Source organism: Stegastes partitus, unplaced genomic scaffold (genome assembly GCF_000690725.1).
Source record: "Stegastes partitus isolate 25-593 unplaced genomic scaffold, Stegastes_partitus-1.0.2 Scaffold473, whole genome shotgun sequence".
Taxonomy (NCBI): Eukaryota; Metazoa; Chordata; class Actinopteri; family Pomacentridae; genus Stegastes; species Stegastes partitus.
The window spans coordinates 138,917-161,416 of NW_007578204.1; the positions used below are offsets into that span (position 1 = coordinate 138,917).

Consider the following 22,500-nt stretch of genomic DNA (forward strand, 5'->3'; position numbering starts at 1 on the left):
AGCAGAGGACATGGCAAAGGCTTTATTACTTTGTTTTGGAGAAGGGAAAATATGATTAGAGGCTCATGGGAACTTTGTCCTAAATGTCAAATTTCAAATCAATGCTACCAAACAATCAGTGAGACACACATAGCGGTGTTCTCCATGGCAGGATGGAAGCTATCCTGACCTATATACCTGCACAGGGAAACACATCCCAATCCGCAAGCCAAGCCTTAGATTTTTTGCATTCTCGGTTCTGTGATCAGATAGCAGCTTGTATTTTATGACAACAGCAGGAAAATAACATTCATGATATTGGTTTTGGGAAAACTTGTGCAGCTGATGTACAATGATAAGGCAGCATCTGAGACTTTCTGTTTATTTGAGCCCTGCGCTCGGGGGCGCATCACCTGCTTTTTGTGGCGATGAGGAAACAGGTCTGCCAAATGTAACCAGCACTGTCAGAAACCCCACAGCGTACGACTTTATTGCTGGCTACTGGGCTGCCAGTTATTTTATGAAGGCTGCCAGGTGGGAGCAGTTAGCAGTACGAGAACACGACTGACGCAATTTCTGGATGTTTTTCCGGTAAATGAGTTTAAGCATTACGATTAAATACCAGTAATTCTGTCGGTAATGTGAGCTGAGGCAATCAATGCAAACAAAACTGGATTCGTGCAGGTGAGCTGCAAAGCTTTTCCATGTAGTGTCTTCACTTGAGATCAAACACGTCTGCTTTCACACCGGTGTACTGATGTACTGGCCCCCATTTGTTTGTGTCATCAACATCACCTGTTCTGCTGGTTTCCAGGAAACAACACTGGTGTCATTTTGCACCCATTCACATTTGTCATTTCAAGTGTCTCACATTCAAAGAAAAAAAATATCAGTGTCTGAATGGTCCTCATGGTCAGCTCTGTGGCACGAGGTGGTAATAATGCAACTTGTCATGCTGGCCTTTGGAAATAAACATAGTGGTAAACACTACGCACAGCAATATGGTAGCAACTTGTCAATCACAAGGAAACCCCACACCAATACATATATTTTTTTATCATCTTTTTTTTAATACTGTAAACCAGAGCATAATTTACAAACATCCTGCTGTATCGAAAAAGTCTTGAAACTAGCAATTGAGCCCATGAACTCATAAAGAAACTGTTAACTGAGGTAATAGATCAAGGAAGAAGTAATGTCCTTTTCTCAAAGACTTCTGAACGCTCACACTTCCTCTTGCAACCAGAAGTGTAGCCCCCTGCTGGCTGTTAGAAAGAATGCAGGTTTGAATACTCCGCTGGTCTAAAACTGCAAGAAGTATGTTGAAACATAGCAAAAGGCTGTTTCTGAAGCATAACTTGGGTGCCATCTTCAGACAAAGAATCCAGTTCTCTTTAATAAATCCATGACAATAATAGCTCTGCCATTCATAAACTAACATCACCATGTGGATGAATTGATTCTATGTACTATGATCTTCTTTTTCATGCTGCTTTCTCACTCACACAGATCATTCTGTAGTCACACCTATCAAGGATCAGGAAATAATCAAAGGGCTTGGAAGCACCTTCATTCAGCGTGCACAGTGTGTGTTGAAAATACTGGAGCCACTTTCTCCTGTCACTTTAACGAGACAAGGAGAACGATGGCCAGTTTCACTTTATTAATAAAGGCACTTACACATACCACTTACTGATGTGTACATACGCGTATAGAATCCAGATCCAATCGCCCTTTTTCAACACCTGGCTAGATTTCAATCTGTTTCAAATACCTGAATGCATTACAGTTAGCTTGTTAGATATCATGCAGGAGTGTTCCAGTGTAAATGGGGAGCTGAGCTATAAGAACAAAGGCGAAAACATCAATAGCCTGAAATAATGGGATTTGGGTGCCGTTCGGGGTGCTAATAAACCCGGCGTATGTTAGCAGCACTACATAGGCCTGCTCGTGCTGTAGACAAGTCACTTATTCACAGATACAATCATACAAACATTCACACTATCACTGCGGAGGCACTAAAAGCTGACCACTGTGAGAGCAAATGAAACGAAACCATGTGGCAGCTCTAACTGCTTCACACCGACAGAGTCACGCTGCTGATGTTGAGATTAGAGCTGAACTGGGGGCATCTGATTCTGAAGGCAGGGAGCTGAGTCATTAATGTGACCTGCAAGCAGAAAAGACGGATTCCCCTCGGGAGGCTTTGCTCGTCCACAGTACCGCTGTGTCGCCCCAGAGACAGACAGAGAGGGCAGGCTCAGAGGACGGTGAGTCCACACATGGGCCCTCATGTGCTAGAAGGTTGGGGCCCCCTTAGAAGACGAACTATGCTCAGTTGTTTTGTAGAAACTGAGAGCGCATAAAGCATATTTCAACATGTTTTTTGTTTTTAAAATGTAATAATAATGTAATTTGCATATCTGCTGATGTTCTACGGGCAAATTCATTATTAATAATTCAGGTTATGATTTGAATGTTTAATCATTTCGTCGTTGTTTATGAGCCCAATTGTTTTAGATGAACTGTACGTCTACTCAATGCAAAAACAGCCTCAATGCAACATTTTCAAATACAGCCAGTAAAATTAGCTGAACAGTTGGAATCGTTGAACATGAATCTCATTTTGGCTTTTGTTTACCCCTCTTTTGCTTAGATGACAGCAGCAGTCGGGCAGGATGGATTCCGCACATTTGTTCAAACAGAATAAGTCGTGTTTCAAAGAGCTTCTCATCATAACAGGAATGTTTGGCTTTCTCAGCCTCCGTAAATGTCCAGTGGGGTTGAGATCAGGTGAGTGTAGACGAAAGTCCACGACAGGCAGACTTTCTCGGTCTTCTTCGGTCTTTAAGATGCGTTTTGGTTCATTTTTCTACTTCAGTATAAATCCGTCTTCACATAGAAAGTAGAGCATGTTTCGGAAAAATTCTACTTGCTCAATGTGGAGCTGATTTGTTGCAGGTGTTGTTCCATTGTCAATCCACTGCAGTATCATCCTCTCTCCTCGTCATCTCCTTACATACATGAACTGAGATTTATCAGTACATAGAGGGTTTCTTTTGCTTGTTACCCCAAGAGTTTGACCTCGTTTCCCCTCCTGAGAAGTGTTTCAGACATGCTTTATGTCCTCTGAGATCATTACTACACAGGCTTCTTTTGACAGGACTTCTGCTGATTGAGTCTTGAATTCTTTATTTAGCAATTTCTGTATCTGTGACGAAGTTCTTTTGTTTTTCACAGTGAAGAAAAGTTCCAGTTTTTGAGAGGAAACCTTTAGTCTAGCCATTATTTGATGCTGAGAAGGCCCTTTTTTGGTTGGAATAATAACTCCACGCTGTCACTTAGTTCTGATGCCTGATTGTTTCCCACAATTACTATGCTACTAACATTCTGCAGGAAACTTGACGCACAGTCCTATAACAGGTAAACAACGGCTGCAGGATTATTTAGTTGAACAAGCCTCTGATGAGTCAATCAAATCCACTTGGGTATGATGTGTCTCAGTGGAAAGAGACAACTCAAGGAAATCCACCCTTTTGTGCAAGATCATTTATCTGCAACACTTAGACTTAGAAACAGTGCAAAATCTTAACTATTCATCATCTTATTACAGCCTTTTGTGTCTTTAAATGCAGCTAAACCCTCAAACTTTCTCATTTTTAGTTTCAATGTAATCACTTCTGAGGAGTGTCAGAGAATACAGCCAATAACATTCAAAAGTCAATAATTTTAATAAAAACTTGGAATGAAAAAAATAAAAAATAACTCTGATTAAATAGCTATAAAGATTTAGTGAAGAGTTTATTTAGAAAGTTTAGTGGATGAAAGACAATATTGTTGGCTTAGGCAAAAAAAAGAAAAGATAGAGATGATGAAAACTCTTGGCACCTGGCACCCTGCAGGACCACTGTTTAATGCCACTACTTTTTCTACTTGAGCTAACTCATCTTACCGACTGATGAACTAGCTTTAAAGGCCCTGTATGGGGAAAATCCATTTTCTCCATCTTTTCCAACTAGATACTCTCCCAGCTGTAAAAACTGTGCAGCTGTCAATCTAAAACGGTGGCAACTTTAAGCACATTTGAAACTAATAAACAGGGACTGGGTGGGTTACTGTTGTGCTTCATTGCAACCTAAACTCTGCTGGTTTTTACATCTTCCCTCCTGCTCTCTGTGCTCACATGTAGTGCATTTTAATACAGCCAAATTCCTAATAAAGCTGGTCTCATTTACATAGTTTGCTGCATTGTGGACAACACATTAGCCAGCGGTCACTCCGAAGCCAAATTTCCAGACTGCAGCAAAAATGCTGATTTACAGCTGTAACATTGTCAGACAAACTCTATGAATTCGGCCTTATTTTTGTGTAAAAACATCCATCCATCCATTATCTATAAACCACTTAATCCTCACTAGGGTCATGGGGGGCTGGAGTCTATCCGACGTAGGGTGAAGGCAGGGGACACCCTGGACAGGTCACCAGTCTATCACAGGGCTACACTTAGAGACAGACAACCAAGCACACTCACATTCACACCTACGGATAATTTAGAATCACCAATTAACCTCAACATGTTTTTGGATCGTGTGGGAGGAAGCCAGAGAACCCAGAGAGAACCCACGCTGCACGGGGAGAACATGCAAACTCCACACAGAAAGATTCCGGTGCCCCCACCGGGACACGAACCGGCAACCTTCTTGCTGCGAGGCAACAGTGCTACCAACTGCACCACCCTGCAGCCCCGTGTAAAAACATCATGGATAAAAAAGTTAGAAGTAACAGAAAGTCCTGCTCTCACGCACTGGTTCATGCCTGTGTAAGTTGCTCTCAGCTGTTTTACTTCATACTATCAATCACAGGCACAGAGAGTCTTTTTTCCTGAAGGGGACGAGGACAACAGCAGCTCAGCTACAGACACTGATACAACCCGTTGAACACGGGGCTAAAACTCGGGGTAATATAGTCATGGTGACGTCAGCCATCTCTGTGGAACTGAAAAACTGAAAGACTGTGAATATGTGGCACTTCCACTAATTTGCTAAAAAAGGGGCACAATATGCGACCATTCAAGCCTGTTTGACGAAAGCTGCATGGAAGGTTGTAAAATACAACAAAAACACTGCTACTGAAAGCTCCAACATGCAGACCTGAACCGTCTATAGGATCCTAGCAGCTGTATTTATTACACTTGTTCAAGCTAATTTGATGCACTGAAACAGTCTGACAGTTTTAGAATATTTCTGTACTCACTGGGAAAGTCTGCAGAAGAGGAATTTGACATCTGCAGTGATTAAATACATAATATAACCAGCTTGCATCAAACAGACATAATTTAAGCAATATAATATCGTAAAATACTGACGTGATATGAAAGAGAAAATAGAATCTATGCGAGCACCGAATGTTTTCATCTGCAACACGACTTTATGCTCCGTGATATAATTTTTGCACTCTCTACATTTTCATCAAGCTGCTGTCAACAAACAGCGCAGAGGAAGCGAGCAGCACCTCCCTGCGGACCTGAGCACGTTGTCTGCTCAGAACCTCTGATTGTCCGCGGCACACTGAATATGCATGTGGATTAGACTGCTGTGAAAAGATGGATATGAATAACAAAGATGCTGTGAAGATACAGGAGCATTCAATCTCACTCCTGTTATTCCCACATCCTCGGAGGATGAAAGAAGAAAATGGTGCCAAAATAAAATCAACATAATTCGAAAAGTACTGGAGATGCTAATGTTTTACATTTCAGGCATTCGAGTAGGCACTCTCATCCTGACTTACAATGAGTGAGACAGTGCAATCATTTAAATCGCTACTTTGTCAAAATGAATATTATACACAAGAAAGACGATGGGAGCAAAAGGAATCTTTTTCTTGACAACACGATTAGAATTAAAGTCTGTTTGCTTATATCTGTCTCCTCTCTCTTATCTGTCTTTAAATTATTTGTTCTCTGTACAGTATTTCCAAGATCCTGTTTTCTGAAAGTGCTTCCAAAATAAATTTGACATGACATGACCGGATTAATAAGCGCTTTGTACGAAGGAAATGAGCAGGATAGTATCAGAACAAACTGTACTGGCAGATCCACCAGTTTGCTCTCAAGCATACAAGCCTCTGAAATTACAGCCACCTTCCATCTGCTTTAGAAAATGGCCTCCAACAAAGTACAATCTGAACTGGGTGGCAGGGTGGTTTGGTGCTTGAGGAGAACACCCTGGAACCAAACAGTAACAGATTCGATCTCAGCAACAGCCATCTGTTGTGCTGAAGTGGCCCTGGGCTACGCACTGAACCCCTACCTGCTATCTTGTCCTGAGCTTCTGTGAAACCCAGAGAAAAACAACCAAGGAAAAAAAACTGTTTTTCATTTCTTAATAGGTAAACACAACAAATTACACTACAGAGGCCCAAACTGAAAGAAGAGGGGGTTGCTAATTTGAACATCACAAACTCTGTTTAGATGAAAACAAGAACTCTCTGTTCTCCTTTAGCAGCTGCTATTGATGTATGGAAGGTTATTAATGACAAAACTATTGAGACCTAATCTCAGCTGTAATTACTTTGCCTTTGAGGAATTAAGAACAAGGATACACAGATTTTTAAGTGCGTAACAACTTTTGAGTGATGATAATGTTTGGGGACGTTTATTTTTTTTAACAAAGGGTAGCCTTTCATTTGGCTTAATTCTGTTGATGTACACTTTCGGGTTTTGACTATTTTTTCTGTGTCAGTGGGGTTCAACATACAAACTCAAATTTCTTGGAACTGATATAGGAGCAAGCTGCTAGAGAAACAAAGAAAACGAGGTGTGTTATGCACTGATATTCTAAGATGATGACTGTGAAAGTGCTGTTTCCTTTTAACAGACTAAATAAACTGACAAGTTTCATTAAACTGCTTTCAACTGTCTGATTGATCAGCCTCTTTCCTGAAATGTTCACAAATGGCAAAATAGAGTTTAGAAATAGTTTAGCTCTTGAATTTATTTTATTTTTAAATCACAGATTTAGCATGAGAAAATGATGTGGTCCACAAATGAACCACATCGGAGTCCACTTGCTTGGTTAGATGTCAGCTTTATCATCAGCTCAAACTAAGCAAACTAATGAAGCAAACACACCAGAGTCTGTTCTAAGAGAACCAAACATTTTAAATATTCTGAAAGGTATTCTACAGATATCAACACATGGGGGTGCCTATTTGAAGCAGTAAAAATATCAGGGTTTTTTTTGTTTGTTTGGGGTTTTTTTTAGCCACCATGATTTGGGGAAAATATGTAATTTTATGACAGATACCTCAACTTCCCATCCATTATCTATACACCGCTTAATCCTCACTAGGGTCATGGGGGGCTGAAGCCTATTCCAGCTGACTTAGGGTGAAGGTAGGGGACACCCTGGACAGGTCATCAGTCTATCACAGGGCTACACTTAAAGACAGACAACCAAGCACACTCACATTCACACCTACAGACAATTTAGAATCAACAATTAACCTCAACATGTTTTTTGGACTGTGTGGGAGGAAGCCAGAGAACCCAGAGAGAACCCACGCTGCACGAGGAGAACATGCAAACTCCACGCAGAAAGATTCCGGTGCCCCCACCGGGACGTGAACCGACGACCTTCTTGCTGCGAGGCAACAGTATACCTCAACTTGATTCATTAAAAAAATACCAGTCACACTTCCATTGAGTATTCAGTGTGTCATAGATTTCAAAAATGTGACTGTACTAACATGAGATACCATCAAAACTTTGACTGTCACAGAGGGATGATGTAAAACCATTAACCCGACAGTTTAACCTCTGGGTCAGACACACTACAGGTGTTACTATCAAATAATAAGACCGGGAATACATCAATCTAACTAGTGAGCAGCCTGAACGATGTACACTGATCAACAGGCAGCGCAAACAGGTCCTGAAAGTTTCATTCTGCTCAAATGAAATGAAATTGAATTACAGCATCGGCCTTATTATTCATTTCCCATTTTAATAGTCACACTTTGTAAGTCCTTTTGCAATTTGCTCATTGCCTTGTTTTCAATTGCAATTTTGATTCGAAATAGATTAATTGCACAACTTTACTTGGGGGCAGCAGAACACGCTGTACAAACAACACTGATATATGCATATATCAAGCTGATAAAGCTAACATGCTGCCTAAACAGTTACCTATTTACATATCCAGCAGACAGGGAGCTACATTAGTATTCACTTACTCTCCTTTAATCTGTCTCCTTTGTTTTGGTCTCCACCAATTCCTGAGGGAAATATCTGGATCTACAGCAACTAAATGTTCCAGTATGTTCACCAGCTAGTCGCTAACTTCGTCTGTCTGCTGTTTGATGCTCGGAAGGAATCATTTTCAGAGGTTTGTAAGGCTTTAATGCTGGAAATGAGATTGATGGGAAGCAGTTTGGCTGAAAATGCGGGATGTAAAAAAAAAAAAAAAACAAAAGAACAAGCTGAAGGATGCTAAAATGCTTTGCAGAGCTGTGGGAAACTGCAAGGCCGGGTGATACGTCTTTGTAGTTCTATCAATACACGAGTCCCCGTTCAAATTACACACACCATTAAATCCATTGTTAAAATAAGAATATTCATAAGTCCAGCTTTAAATCTGCTTTGGGATCGCCAAGTGGGATTGCTACTGATGAGTTTCAGCATTCCAGGAGACCTTGGGCAAGGTGTTTCCTATCTTTACCACAAATAACGTGTTAGTTTGTCACAGTGCGAGGTTTTTAATGGGCAGCAATGGGAGATATGTCAGTCAGTCTTTGTTAATCAATAGGATTAGAAACAGCTCTTTAGCTGCAGGGCTCTGCAAACCCATGCCTGTAACGTGAAGATGTGCGTCGTGGTGTGTTTGTACAAAAATGTGGTTTCTGCTGCTACACTATGACTGAAGCATTCTCTCAACTGAAATGTGTGATAATATAAAAACAAGATACATGAGCCTCCCAACAGCACAAACACCAAATAGCCTCTGTTTCTTGGTAATCTCCTCTGATTCTTCCCATTGTTTCCAATACTGCTGTCTGTCTGTGATTTACGACTTTGTTGGGATGATCTACAATGCTCGCGCCACCGCCTTAATGGGAAAATGTTTAATAAAATAGAATGTCTCTGGTGTGTTCCTGGGATATTGATCTACATTCTGCCTCCCTCTCTGTTTTCATAGAAGCAAAGCAGCACTATTCTATAGCCCAAACACTTCAGAGTGTGGATGCAGCGGTGAAGTAGCACTCCTCTAGATTAAAGCACACGCCTAACATCAATCAGATAACCTGTTTTTTTTTTCTCTTTTATGTCTGACTCATAAGTGTTTGCGAGCTGCATTGTAAAGAAACACACCGAAAGGACGCGGAGGAAGCAGCGATGATGGAAAAACCCGAAGAAAAAGGAAGCTATTTCCTGAAACATTTACTGGAACTGTGAGGCTAAAAACAAGTCATCCTCTAAAACAATCATGGGCAACATTTGGCATTCAAAGCTTGTAAATGGGAATCAAGTATTACAATCTCCCCGGTTTCGCTCACTGAGACAAACCCACGCCTGTTACGTCTATGCAAATGAAATCACATGCACAGGCAGACAGATGCACCGGCTTCCTTCCTAATGTATGAGCCTATGAAATTATATCCACCTTCCATCTGTTGGTCAGAGTCTGAATTATGAAACGGCCTCCAACAACAGTATTAATATACAAAGCCAACTGGAGCGTACAGGGGGACTTGTTTTCACCTTTATATCTCCAGAGAGGGGCTGTTGCTTCGTGTTCACACAGCCCGGGGCAGTTCGAGGGTCAGCGGAGGCGCCGGGCTGAGCTGTGAAATCTTTCAATAAATCTGGAGTCACATGCGATCGATGAATATCGAAGTACAAACAGGTAAAGAAATGAAACCCCTTATTACTTCAAACACGATTAAGTTTCAAAAAATCTAATAAAAACAGATCGACCGCAAATTTCACATCTCGCAAAATTAGAATGTTCAGTTTTCTGTTGACAAAGTAAAGGAGGTTTTAGCTGAACCATTTGTTTCTTATTACGGGTGCTGCTGAAATGCAGCACAGTGAAATGTGTTTCTAATATTATTCCCCCTCATGTTAGGCAGATAAAGCAATAAACATCTCTTATTATAACACAGTTAAATATATCACCTCTGCAAACTATAACCTCTATGTTAAACACATAGGTATATCTTATATTTAGAATCTAAGCTTTGTAATAGAATTTATGGTTGTTTACTGGATCGATTTTACATGTGTACACGTCATATTGGGAGCATTTTGACAGATATTGCAACACGAGTTAAAAATGTATTATGAATCTTTAAATTTTTTGTACTGAAACAAAAATAGAGATGATTATGTGATTTTTAATGTGGTATGTATCTGACAAGCATCTTCTTGTATGTGTAGAGAATATGATTTGATAATATTTAGATGAATTGCTCAACCCTTGTACCTTACAGCAACTGAAATCATGTGTATTTAAACAATATATTACAGTGTATAATGTATATTTTGTCATTCTAAAGTAAAGCAAAATACCAGAAAGAACATCTAAATAATAAAGGTAATAAAGTCTGAGAAGGTCAAACATAAAAAGAATATCCATCCAGTTTTTGAACAAACATTTCATCCACTCTGTATTTGAAAAAAAAGAGCTACTAAATGAACGGTTATTATCTGCTTTCAGTAATTGAACAAACTGGATCATGTTTGCAATGAGCGTCTAAATTTAGCTGCGTACTAAACTACACCTACGGGGCTCTGTCACGCTGCGGTACTTGTGTTCTAGGAAAGGGGGCGAGTCAGTTGGACTGCAGGTCACCAAGCAGGAAAACGATAGCTGCAGGTGACTTTATCACTTCACCGTTACCATCACGAGAGAGGACGAGGCGTCTGCTCATCTTTGTGAGACATTTTAATGTCCAGGATTTACTTTCCACACTCAGTCTGCACGTCCACGCAGACACAGAATACTGGCACGCTGAGTAAATTTAGCCGCCTCACATCATGTTTATTATCTTCGTTTTAGTGGCCAAGACTGCAGACGATTCAGGTTGTACAGCGTCTATTTTAAACTCAGTTAAACTCAGGATTCATTTAAGTTACACAAATATGTTTTATACCTTTGGATGCTTTGATAGACAACATGAGGTCACTTTCCACTGCAGAAGCTCAGTGCGGGTACATGGGTTTACAGGAACAATGCCGTAATCTCAGGAGTGCAGCAAAACAATGACAAGTTACTGCATGTAGGTCTATGAGCACATAGGAGAAGAGAGGTTTGTTGTGTTCACCTATAGGATGAATTTTACATTGTTGATGGGGATTTTAGAGAAAAGGAAGGACATCAAGAAAAGATGGCGCTTGTTGGCCTCTGAGTTTATCCAATCAGAGACAAGCAAAGCAGTTTGTCAGGGCCAATCAGAGTGCCTAAACTGGAGCAGGTACAGTCCTGCTGAACTCTCTGAATATATACATCTGCAAATGTTCACGCAGGAAAAGACATGAAGAAGACCAACTGTGATTTTAAGTCTGCTGTGGAGGAACTTTTTTCTGGAAGTTTGCCATTTTGTCTGCACTCAGGTCACCTGGTTGCCAAACGTGATGGACAGTAATAGACTCAGGGTATGGCTGGAGACATTTGTGGCTTAAAACCTCAAAATCACAAAAGTGTGTACAACAACTATATGATAAACAGTCGCACACACTGATGGACACTGAGGAGCTGTTAGGAGCACCATCGGGCGCTGTGCACAGGAAGCTTGGATTAGATAAGGGCCTCTCCAACTCATTTTCCTCTTTAATTCCATCCCTGTGCCGGACACAAGACATAAAATGAGTATTCATGCTCAGCGACTCTCCCGTTAATAAATAAACGTTAAAATTAACAAATGACTCAGTGTTCATATGGCAGATAGAAACATCATGGAAATAAATGGGGCCAGCGCTCTTCCCCGCCGCACGTTTTACTGGGAAAATATGAAAACTCGGAAAATTGTGACAATTTGTCTCAATTACATTAACAGCAGAGAGTGTGAGCTGGAGAATATGATACCGATATAAAAGTGACAGGCAAAATTGACCAAATTACAGTTATATTAAAAATGATTCCCCCTGCATAGAAGCGATGGATTCAGCAGTAAGGATAAAGCCCAATTTTTTCCAGCAACTGCAACTGAAAATCCATGAGAAAAGACAAATGAAGACAGAGACGCGAAGAGAGAGAGTGAGAGAGACAGAGGGAGAGGTCTAACAAAGGGACTTCAGTTCAATACAAAGCGAAATGAAAAAATAGCAAGAATGAAATTTCGATTGATTGCTTTAGTTATCAGAGGTTTTCCAGGGAGTGATCCTCTAGGGGGAAGAATGGCCTGAATTATGGCGCGATCAGCCAAACAGTTGCTTCTACTAAGTGCTGGTCTCTGCGGATCTTCCCATTTAAGCTACAACACTGTATAGTTCCCTTTGAAACTGGACCATAAAGACTGTGTGGGTAGATGCGGCGTATTGATCATAGCATTTAGTAAATCAAGCCTACCTACACATTCTCCCTCGCCTTTACTACTCGTAACCTTGCACCTGTCAATAACAATCATAATGAGGACTGCTTTTAGCGAGAGAATACTATAGCTTTTTAAGTTCCACATCTGTTAATCCTCTTACACTTTTAGTCTTCTCTTCTTCTGTGCTGTTTTTTGATCATTTTAAAATCAGAAGAGGGTCATACTCTCTTCCTGATTCCAGTAATATCCTTACTGTTCTTCCACAATGTTAAGTCAAGATGTTAAACCATCATACACATCTTAAAATGTTTGAGGTTTAACTTCTTAAAAAGGTTTTGCACCCTTGGTGTGTATATGTATGCGGTCATGTAACCACTGAGGAATTCAGAAATCAGCATCAGCAGTATCTTAACTCTACTGTGTGAAAATAATGAACTGTAAAACAATGATAGTTATTCATTAATATCAGAGACTCTGGAGATTGAAATATTTTTATTCCGCCTCTGAAACTCAACTCTAAGTGTAGCTCTATATGGAGTGAAAATAACTGTCGGCCAGTTTACCGTTCACTTCACTTTTTCTGTGTGTGAGAGCTGCGCCGTTCTGAAGTCATGCCAGAGCCATCAGCTCAGAGTGTTTTAACGCTACTAATATTCCCAGCCAGGATAGCGTCCCAACGCTGCCCCCAGACTGTTCTGTGTCACCGGTTTGCCGATCCAGCCCTGGGTGGAAACTCCCTAAGCCTCTGAGTGTCACTGCTCGCTACAGGCTCAGCCAATCCGCAGCAGAGATTTGGCAGGGCTAAACGTCGTGGGAGCATTGGTCCGTGCTCTGAAAGGTATCAACGCTTCGCACATGACTAAGCTCAAGCATTTCTGCCCAAAATGAAAATGACTATAATTAGCGTGCCATTTTGCCAAGTGTCATCAGGCTATGATCCTCTCCGGATTCGGCTCCACGCTGGAGATACTGAGTGGTAGCTCAGAAAGCAATGGATCTGCACATCAACGAATGTCACTTTCAACACTGTACACCTCCATCTGCGTGGGATAATAAGCAGAGTGCATTAACACTGTCCAATCACAGTTATCATTACACCGTTAAACGCCTTCAGTCTTAACAACAGGCCGTTTTCAAAGTGCAATAGTGGCCTTTAGGCACCTCCATTGACAAATTCTAAAAATGTAAGTGAAACATTAAGAGGAATCGATCAGATTTGTTTTCATGGCAACAAAGAACCTGAAGAAGTAATTTTGGGGCCACTTGGTGGAAACAGAACAAACTGAAAACATAAAAACGTCCCATCAGTTTTACTTTATAAAGAGCAGCATTAGTGTCATTTTGGAGTTTCCTGATGAATCTAAGTCCCATTTACTCCACTTTCAGCTCTGGTTCATCTCCACCAGCTCTTGTTGAAATCTCACTCAAAACAGTTATTTGTACTTCTCGCTGGTTAGATCTTGGTGCTAAGCAGGTACTGTAGCAGATTCATGAAAGCTTTCCTGCTGAAAATAACTTCTTACTGTGTCTCACGAATTTATGAGAATAGTAAGAATGAATAGAAACATTAAGGTTGCAAGAAAAAAACAGAACAAACAGTGAGTTAAAATACCTGAGGGAAACTGCAGGATTGGCTGAATCCTGTCTTATACATTTTCAAAGATTCATCCCAATATAAAAAAACAAGAAAACTAAACGATGTGCATATTTAAGTTTCCAGAAATTTCCAATAGATATAAACAAAATAACTCCTGCTGTTAACTGTTTTATTCAATTTTCAAACAGTAGAAATCTAATTTTGAAATTGATTTGTGGAATTCCACAGCAGAGCTTTTTGCAACACTTGAATCGACACTTGAGTCAAAATAAAATAATAAGATCGATTTCAGGGAATGTCTGTTACCAGTGTGAACAAAGAGAATCATAGATGAAACAAGTCTGCAGCACAGTGTCTCTTAAGGTTTACATCTGTTAGACAGAGGAAGGAAACTTGAAAGACTGCAGCACTTTAATAAATTAACATAGCTCTTAATGAGACGAGAAAAACGTGAAAAAAAATTAAGATAGATAATATTTTTCAGCATAAAAAACAATCATAATGATCGTAGTTGCAGGTTGGTTTTACCAGTTCAAACCTACTGCCCATGATAAAGAAGATAAGCAGGAGCAGATTTTTCTATTCATGACTCCAACAAAACCTTAGCATGATTCATTCGGCTTTCTGTTGCTGTCAGCAGTTATACCTTAACTTTTCTTAGAGCTCCACTGTCCTGCTGAGCATGATAATGTTTAATCAAATAAGTGATCGTATAGCGCTGGATTTCTGCCAGAAATGCCATACTGCATGCAAATGTGGCAGACCTTTAGCACAGAGATACGCAGTGTACTTAAATTACATCCCATCTGGACACATGCATAATTACCGGAATGATATAAAGTATATCTGATTTTATTTAAACTTCCCATCTGCACGCACTAGACTCAACCTTAAATAGCCAAGCTATGAAAGAATAGAATGGTTGTGTTTTTATTTTACAATGACTGGATATTGCACAGTGAGGAAAAGTAGAATAGAGCAGAATATGGCAGGACTGGACCGGAGAGGACAAGACATGTAGGAAAGGATAGCACAGGAGATAACATGCAACAGCATATGAAATGGGATACAGCATTGGAAAGGATAGGACAGACTACATTATAATGTGGAATAGGATAGTATAGAACAAGGTGGGGTTGAATAGGATAAAATAGAATAGGGTATAGCATAGGATATGGGACCAGATAGAACGCCATACAGGACAGGAAGTATGTTTCATAGGATAGGATAAGGTAGAAAGAAATAGGACAGGAAAGAAAAGGCCAAGACAGGACTGGATTAACAGGATACAATGGGATAGGATTTTTAACGGTCGGTAGAAATGGATATAGGATGAGACAGGGGAAGAAATAATAGGATGTGACAGGAGATAAGACAGGATAGAATATAGGATACATACAGAAGTGGATAGGATGGGGGGTGAAAAAAAAAAAGGATGGAATTTGCATCTGTGGGACAAAATATCAGTCGAATAGGATAGAGTTGGCGAGGACTGGATCAGATCGGATTGGATGGAACAGAATAAGATAGGATAGGATGGGATGGGATAAGATTGGATTGGACTCGGATGGAAATGGACATGACAGGATAGAGTAGGATGCTGTTTTGAAGTCTCAAGTTTGCTACTTCCTGGTCACCATCTGGGAGTTTTCAGAGCCAGAAGTGAACATATTTAGAAGAGATGTGGGGAGGAACAAGGGGCCGGACTGAGGGAGAACCTGAGGACACTGTGCCCGCCGGCCTGTACCGGACTGAGTCCTGCTCTGATGTACGAAGCTTATGTCAATCAAGCCAGCCACGCCCACAAACATCACACACTTTGAGGCCCTATTTCTATTTGATGAGAGAATTATTTTCAACAGACGGCCAGCACACTGATCAGAATGAGGTAATTCAACAAAAAAAATCATAATCACTTCTGGACAAAATGTATTGACTTAGCTCAGACTTATTTTTGAATGGAAGTCTACGAGAGCAAGAGTTTCTCTGGAGCCAGCGCCTAGTGGTGCTTAGCGGAACTGCACTCGTAGAACACTTTGACACTGGCTCCACTTTTCAGAGCTGCTGCTATGTCCATCTTGTTTGGTATTGTTTTTTACAGTCTATGGATGCAATACAGTATGATAGATTACAAGACAGGCCAGAACAGGAAAGGACAAGGCAAGATAGGGCAGGACAAACAAGTTAAACAGTCAGGATAGGTTTGGAGAGGGGATTATATGGAGTGCCACAAAGCAAAATCATGAGATTTTTTTTCTTACAATGACACTGGGAGCTGTGGTCCTGCCACTGCAACATACAGCTCAACATTTTAAACTGCCCCTGTAGATTTCTGTCCTCCACAGCTGTCTCCTGTTCTATGATTCACTTACTTATCTGTATTCCATCTTTATGGACACCATGTGCTACATTTAACAATCCTTCTGATTAAGTGGCTTTGAAACACAATCCTCCTGGTTATCTTATCTAAGTCATTCATTACTGTAATATGAAGAACAAAGGAAAGGAAAGGAAAGGAAAGGAAAGGAAAGGAAAGGAAAGAAAAGTAAAGAAAAGGAAAGGAAAGGAAAGAAAGGCTTAACGCAAGGAGGTAGAAATTTAGAGTCAAGAGGAAGACAGATTAGAGCACAGACATATTATGTGCTGAGCTGCATTTAAGGGGCTTTGATTATAGATTACGACACCGTCTGCTGAGAATGCTGGTCACACTGTACATGATAGACAACGTATTTCATATGGTTTGCAGGCACACCCTGCTGCTGCTCCTGTTCACCTCAGCCACAATGAATAGACATGTCTCTGAAGGCCATGGTCCACCATGGGATAACTCCAGCCCTGGCAGAGAGACCACGGCATCAGGCTTACAGCACGAGAAGTGGATTAAATGTTCTGTGCACGTCCTTCATGGAGCTAGTCTCCTCCAATTTCAGGATATGATAAATCTGCAGCTGAGGGGCATCTCTCCTGGAGAATTCAATTAGGTAAGAAAAGAGAAGAGGATCACAGCGATATTAGAGAGCTGATTGGAGAGCTCCTCAGCCCTCCCAGTAATGAACTGCTCCATTCCTCCACCGTGACTAGATTGATTTGACTAGCCAAGCTCAGAGTTCACCCTCTTTTTAAAGTCATTCTAAAAAAAGGCGAGGTGTCATTCTGGAGGAGAGAAGTTTGAAATTTAGAATTGGAATATGAGTGGAGCTTTTGGATTGAGGGCTGAGGAGTGAAGTGCCTGCCTGCTCCAGACACCTGCCAACATGTTGAGATAACCTTTAAGGGAACTCTGTGACCTTTTCAAAACCTGGCAAGTCTTGACGGATCCTTTGTTCTCCACCCCTGATCGATACCTCTGCTCTGTAATTACTTCACATCTCGATTATCAGTTAAATGCACTCTGAATGGCACGTCTCTAATTTCTGTCAGTGAAAATGGAAATCATTTATTAATATACCATGGTAATTGCTGCTAAATAAACATTTGCCTAAAGTGAAATTGCAAAAAAAAAAAAGGGTTCCTCTTGTGAGCCAGCTCTTTACATCTTGTAGTGCTTTCATAATGTATACACTCTACTCGTGTTCGCATTCTCTGCTTAAAGTTGAGACCAACTCACAATCCTGAAAGTGAGTCTCAAGGATGTACCTAATTGTGCAGGTATAAATAATGTAATTAGCCTAAATAGGATCTGATAAGAACCTCTATTACGAGATTACGTGACAAAGGTGCAACTATTATTGCAGTTATGAAACTGAGAAATTAACTGGGTTAAATGTGTCTGTCTTTCACACTTCTGATGTTTATCTCCCTTCACTTGGTCATGGAGTGTACCATCTTACTCTTTATTTCCAATATCACAGGTTTATCGTTACTCTGCAGTTTGCATCATCTACAGTAGATCACGGTCAGCATCGACAGCTGGCAGGGAAGCTACGCCATGCTCTGCTGTGGATGGAGTCGGAAGCAAAACTGACTATTTTAGCCACCTAAAGAGCTGTATCTAAAAAATATACATCAATTTAAGTGTACACTATATTTAAAATATTCTTACCTAGCCGTCACACAGCCCTTTCTTTTGGAGCTAAATTGTCTCAGCTGTGGAAGTGCCATATTTCTACGCGTAAGCACATGGTTGCCATGTAACTCTGACCAACACCTAAATTTCATTTTGACTTCCGCTTTCATTTCTCCTTTTGTGATTACTTGTGTTTTCACTGGCTGACTGGCTAAGTTTAGGAACCAAAACAGCTTTAGAACAGGATCATGGTTTGGATTAAAATTCCTTCGCGTAGGGTGACAACTCCACCAAAGAATTTGAATGCACTTATTCACACAACCACAGGAGGTCGCCAATGTTTCCGTGCTAATTTTTGGTTCATTGAAGATCAGTATGGATGACAATGTGTTTTCTGGCGTTCTAGAAGGTGGAGGGTGCCTCTACTGGCCCATGTGTATGGCCATGATCTTGATAATAATGGGCATTTAATGGACTGATAACGTCCATATTAGGTGATTTTTTTTAGGTGGACCTCTTTTCTGATGGCTAATGTACATTTTGTAGTTGACCCTGTTGCTTAGCTCCTGTGCTGGTCCTCCTTTTATGTGGCTTCTCCAAACTGGGGTCACGCCTACTGCCATGTACTATAAATAATACACTAACTATAGATAGGTACCTTATATAGCCCTATTTCAATAAAACCAAACTATCAGTTTAACCAGATAAGGCCTACTGAATATTTTTCATTTAGACCCTTGCAAAGATAGGACCTCAGCTGGTTTGTAATCCAGCAGCTTCGCCCAGACATTTTTGTATTCAAAGCACTGTCGTCTGTTGCTTGAAGCTTTGCAGCGCGGTCCATATTAAAGGTTCTACAACTTTAGCCATTCATAGTTTTGAATGCAAAAGTTCCATTTCGATAAATTCTAGACATTTAGGGACTCTAAAGCTATGAACACACTCTCGCCTTCCTTATCCCGGCAGTCCCATCAGCCAAGAAAAAAACTGCAATTTGGGTTGAGATACACTTCACTGCACTCCATCACGCTGTGTCTCTATCTTCCAGTTTATAGTTTACAGCGAAAACTGACATTTAAAGATCCTTTCACTTCTCTGTTTACTTTTCATTTCTTCATCTTGCAGTTCTTTATCTTTGGTTGTTTTATCACCCATTGCTGTGCGGATGCTCTGACCGTCGCTCTCTTCATAATTGGTTGCTTGTTCCGTTTGTGATCTGGAAAATAATCGTTATTGTTGCTTTTTAATTCTCTGAGCAGAAAAGTAGAGCAGCAGCCACAAGCATAAGATGCAAACTACAACCGTGACTCTGGCTTTATTGCCACTAGGGTTAGGGTTGGATTTTCCACTGAATGTGTGATGAATTGTCTTATTCTTCCATTAAATGTTTAGATTCAGTGGCTACTTTTTGCACATCATTCCAGAGTTATCCTTGTATCCCCCGAGGAGAATAATTGATTCATTAAAATATCATAATTATTTCCCCCCCTGCTTTGTAGGAGAAACTGAGCAAAAAAAATTAATTGGACTACCTTATGCATGCCCTGTGGGCTGATCACAAGTCAAAGAACATTAGTGCATACAGTACTTTTAGCAACAACACTGAGATCGAGCAATCTAGCAGTAAACTCAAAGCTATCATTAAATGTAAATTTTACCATTTTGATCTTAGCCTGAAACTCCCTACAAGATTAACAGCAAAGGAGCGTTTTAGTTCCTGTAACACACAGTCGTGATGACTTTATTACCATTCTACACATAACTGCACAGCCAATTTGAAGAAATTATGGTGCAGTGGTAAAGCTTTAACATTAACTGAATGAATATAGTACTGATTCTCTGCAAGACATTGGCATAATTGCCTAAAATTCTCAAAAGTTGCTAGAATCTGAATATTCATATGCATTACAGGTGCACTCTTGACGACGTTTACATCTACTGCAGGTGCAGACTGGCCATCTGGCAAGAAATGTGCGGTTCTTAGCGAGCTGGTTGACCTGTAGGGTCAGTCCTCGGCCCACAGAAAGCTACGGTACGAAAAGATGCAGAAAATGTGTTTCTGTATTACATCTACCCAGGTGTGAGGGTGTGTTTCTACCCCTGCTTGGTTTACATTCTCCTACTTTATAAATCAAATTGACACTGATGGACTGATTGTGTTGCGACAGCCTTTTGGAAATCACGTGCATCTATGTAAATCTGAACAGTATAAATGATGGAATCCCAGTTGCCAGAACTTATCCATCACATCAAACGCTAATTTCAGAACTGTGACAAGATGCAAACTCTGTCTTTCTGTCTATATAATATGGGACACACCATTTCCTTAGCTGATACTATGAATGTAATTACAGGGCTGGCATGATATTGTATGTGAATTGTACCATATGTTAAAATCTTATTGTTACTCCTATTGAATATTCTAAAGACAACTACAGTATCTGTAGTCTCACATTAGTGTTGGCAAGAGTCTCGGCTTTCAGAGCTGTACTTTTTATGCCAGTCCACTCCTGTCCTGATAGTGAAGCACATTTGTGACAGCTCTTGCTTTTCATACTTTTCATTTCTCATAAGAAGCGAGACAATCATCCCAACATGTGGGCTGCAGAGAGGACGGTTTTTTAAACACATCATACTCAATGTACAAGGTTTCCTTGCATAACAACTTTTTCATACAATGGATGAAAAGATAACTCACAAAAATTAGAGGTTCCATTTTTTTCTCCCTCTCCTTCCATTTCCTCTGAAACTAATCTTCAGTCATCTTAGTGGATTGTGATTAAAACTCTACACTCGACTCTTGCAGCTTCTTTTTGTTGTTATTTTTTTTTTTAGAGCAAATTAAGCTGAGTATAAGAGGATGGAGTAGAAGAGGATGCAATTCTGGTGGAAGAAAGAAGTCTGATGAGTTCATTTAATGCCTGCTTCAGACTGCACAATATTGGCATGAAAAGAGAAAGACCTGAGAGATCAGGGGACTGAAATGGGCATCGGGAAAAACAACTGGTCAATTTACTCAATGTAGCGTATCACCGCTGAGTTGACGACAACTAATGCTGCATCTTAGACATCTTAGAGTGTTTCAACCAAACCTGTCAGCATTTCTGTTGCCTTCTGTTGTGTCATATGACAGCTGCTATAATGTGAAATGCACAGAATGTTCCTCTGCGTATTACAAATGGTGAAACCAAAGATTCCCACAGGTCCACAGTCAGCTTCTTACTTTCTTTTTCTTTTTTTAATGAACATAAGACGACCAGTTTTGCACACACCACTTTAGACACCATTGTTTTCGCCATGTGTTCTTGTTCCCTTGGTCCCTGGCACCTTTTTCCGGATGACATATTGTAGGTTGTGAGAGATGACAGCCCAGTTGCACAGGGAGCAACATATAGTGTGTCATATCTCTTGGTTAACTCACAACAACAATTTATGACTCTATGATTGTCTGATCTGGAACAATCCCATTCAAAGAAAACACATCACTGCGTGTAAACGTGGCCTAGGAGCATACATTGTTTAATGAAGCAAGATGTGTATATCAGTCTAATTAGTCATGGAATAGGAGGATGGAAAGCAACAATGCTAAAAAAAAAAAAAAACTGTATAGGGACGCTTTAACCTCACAGGAATCCAACAAGGACCTCAGTATAAATAGGTAGAAGTATATCAACTTGGAGGACATGGAAATGAAAAACAATTTTCAAATGATACACAGCTGTGTAACACAGTGTCAGCAGCCCAGGGGCAAACAGAGTTTTATCCCTGCAAATACCAGGAATCAAGCTTGAGGGAAATCAAAGCAAAAGGTTAAGCTGAATCATGTGTGTGACACTTCTCCACCTGAGTCCTCGCGCTAATTAGAGCTCCCGATAAATTAGCATCTCCGTGTTGACGACGGACCCTGACAGGAGGAATTCACACCTGCGAGCAAAGGAACGAGGCTCAGAGCTGGAATTGGCCACGCTGATATTTAGCCAGGTGTCAGAATAACAACACTATTTTTTTTGCAAGAACACAGACACTGGTTAACAGGGCTGACAATGAGTGAAGGGGCCCCGATTCAGGGAGGAAAATACAAGGAGGTGTAGGAGGAGAGATAAAACAGCACTATCATCTCCTCAAAACAATTAGATCAAAGACGCTCCGCGTTCAAAGGTTTAATTTATTTAAAACTTCACCTCAAGGAGAGATGATTAAGATTAGAGGTGCAGCCAGACAGTATTTGCTGAGCGGAATACGACTATTTTTTGAAGCAGACTGCAAACACGGGGAACTTACGATTTATACACGTTGTTCAACAAGACAGCGTTAAACCAATGAGTGTACAAGCGGCTCCTTTATCACCAGCTGTACTATGTATGACTTTCTATGGAGCGCTGTT

At 40.5% G+C, this 22,500-nt stretch overlaps 1 protein-coding gene across 1 annotated transcript in view; it reads right to left on the reverse strand.

Moving 5' to 3' along the window:
• The window catches only part of LOC103360916 (NT-3 growth factor receptor), a gene marked incomplete at its 3' end in the record, with an annotated part of 179,647 nt that overhangs the window by 137,755 nt on the left and 19,392 nt on the right, over positions 1-22,500 (reverse strand). The gene's annotated exons all lie outside the window — the stretch shown is intronic.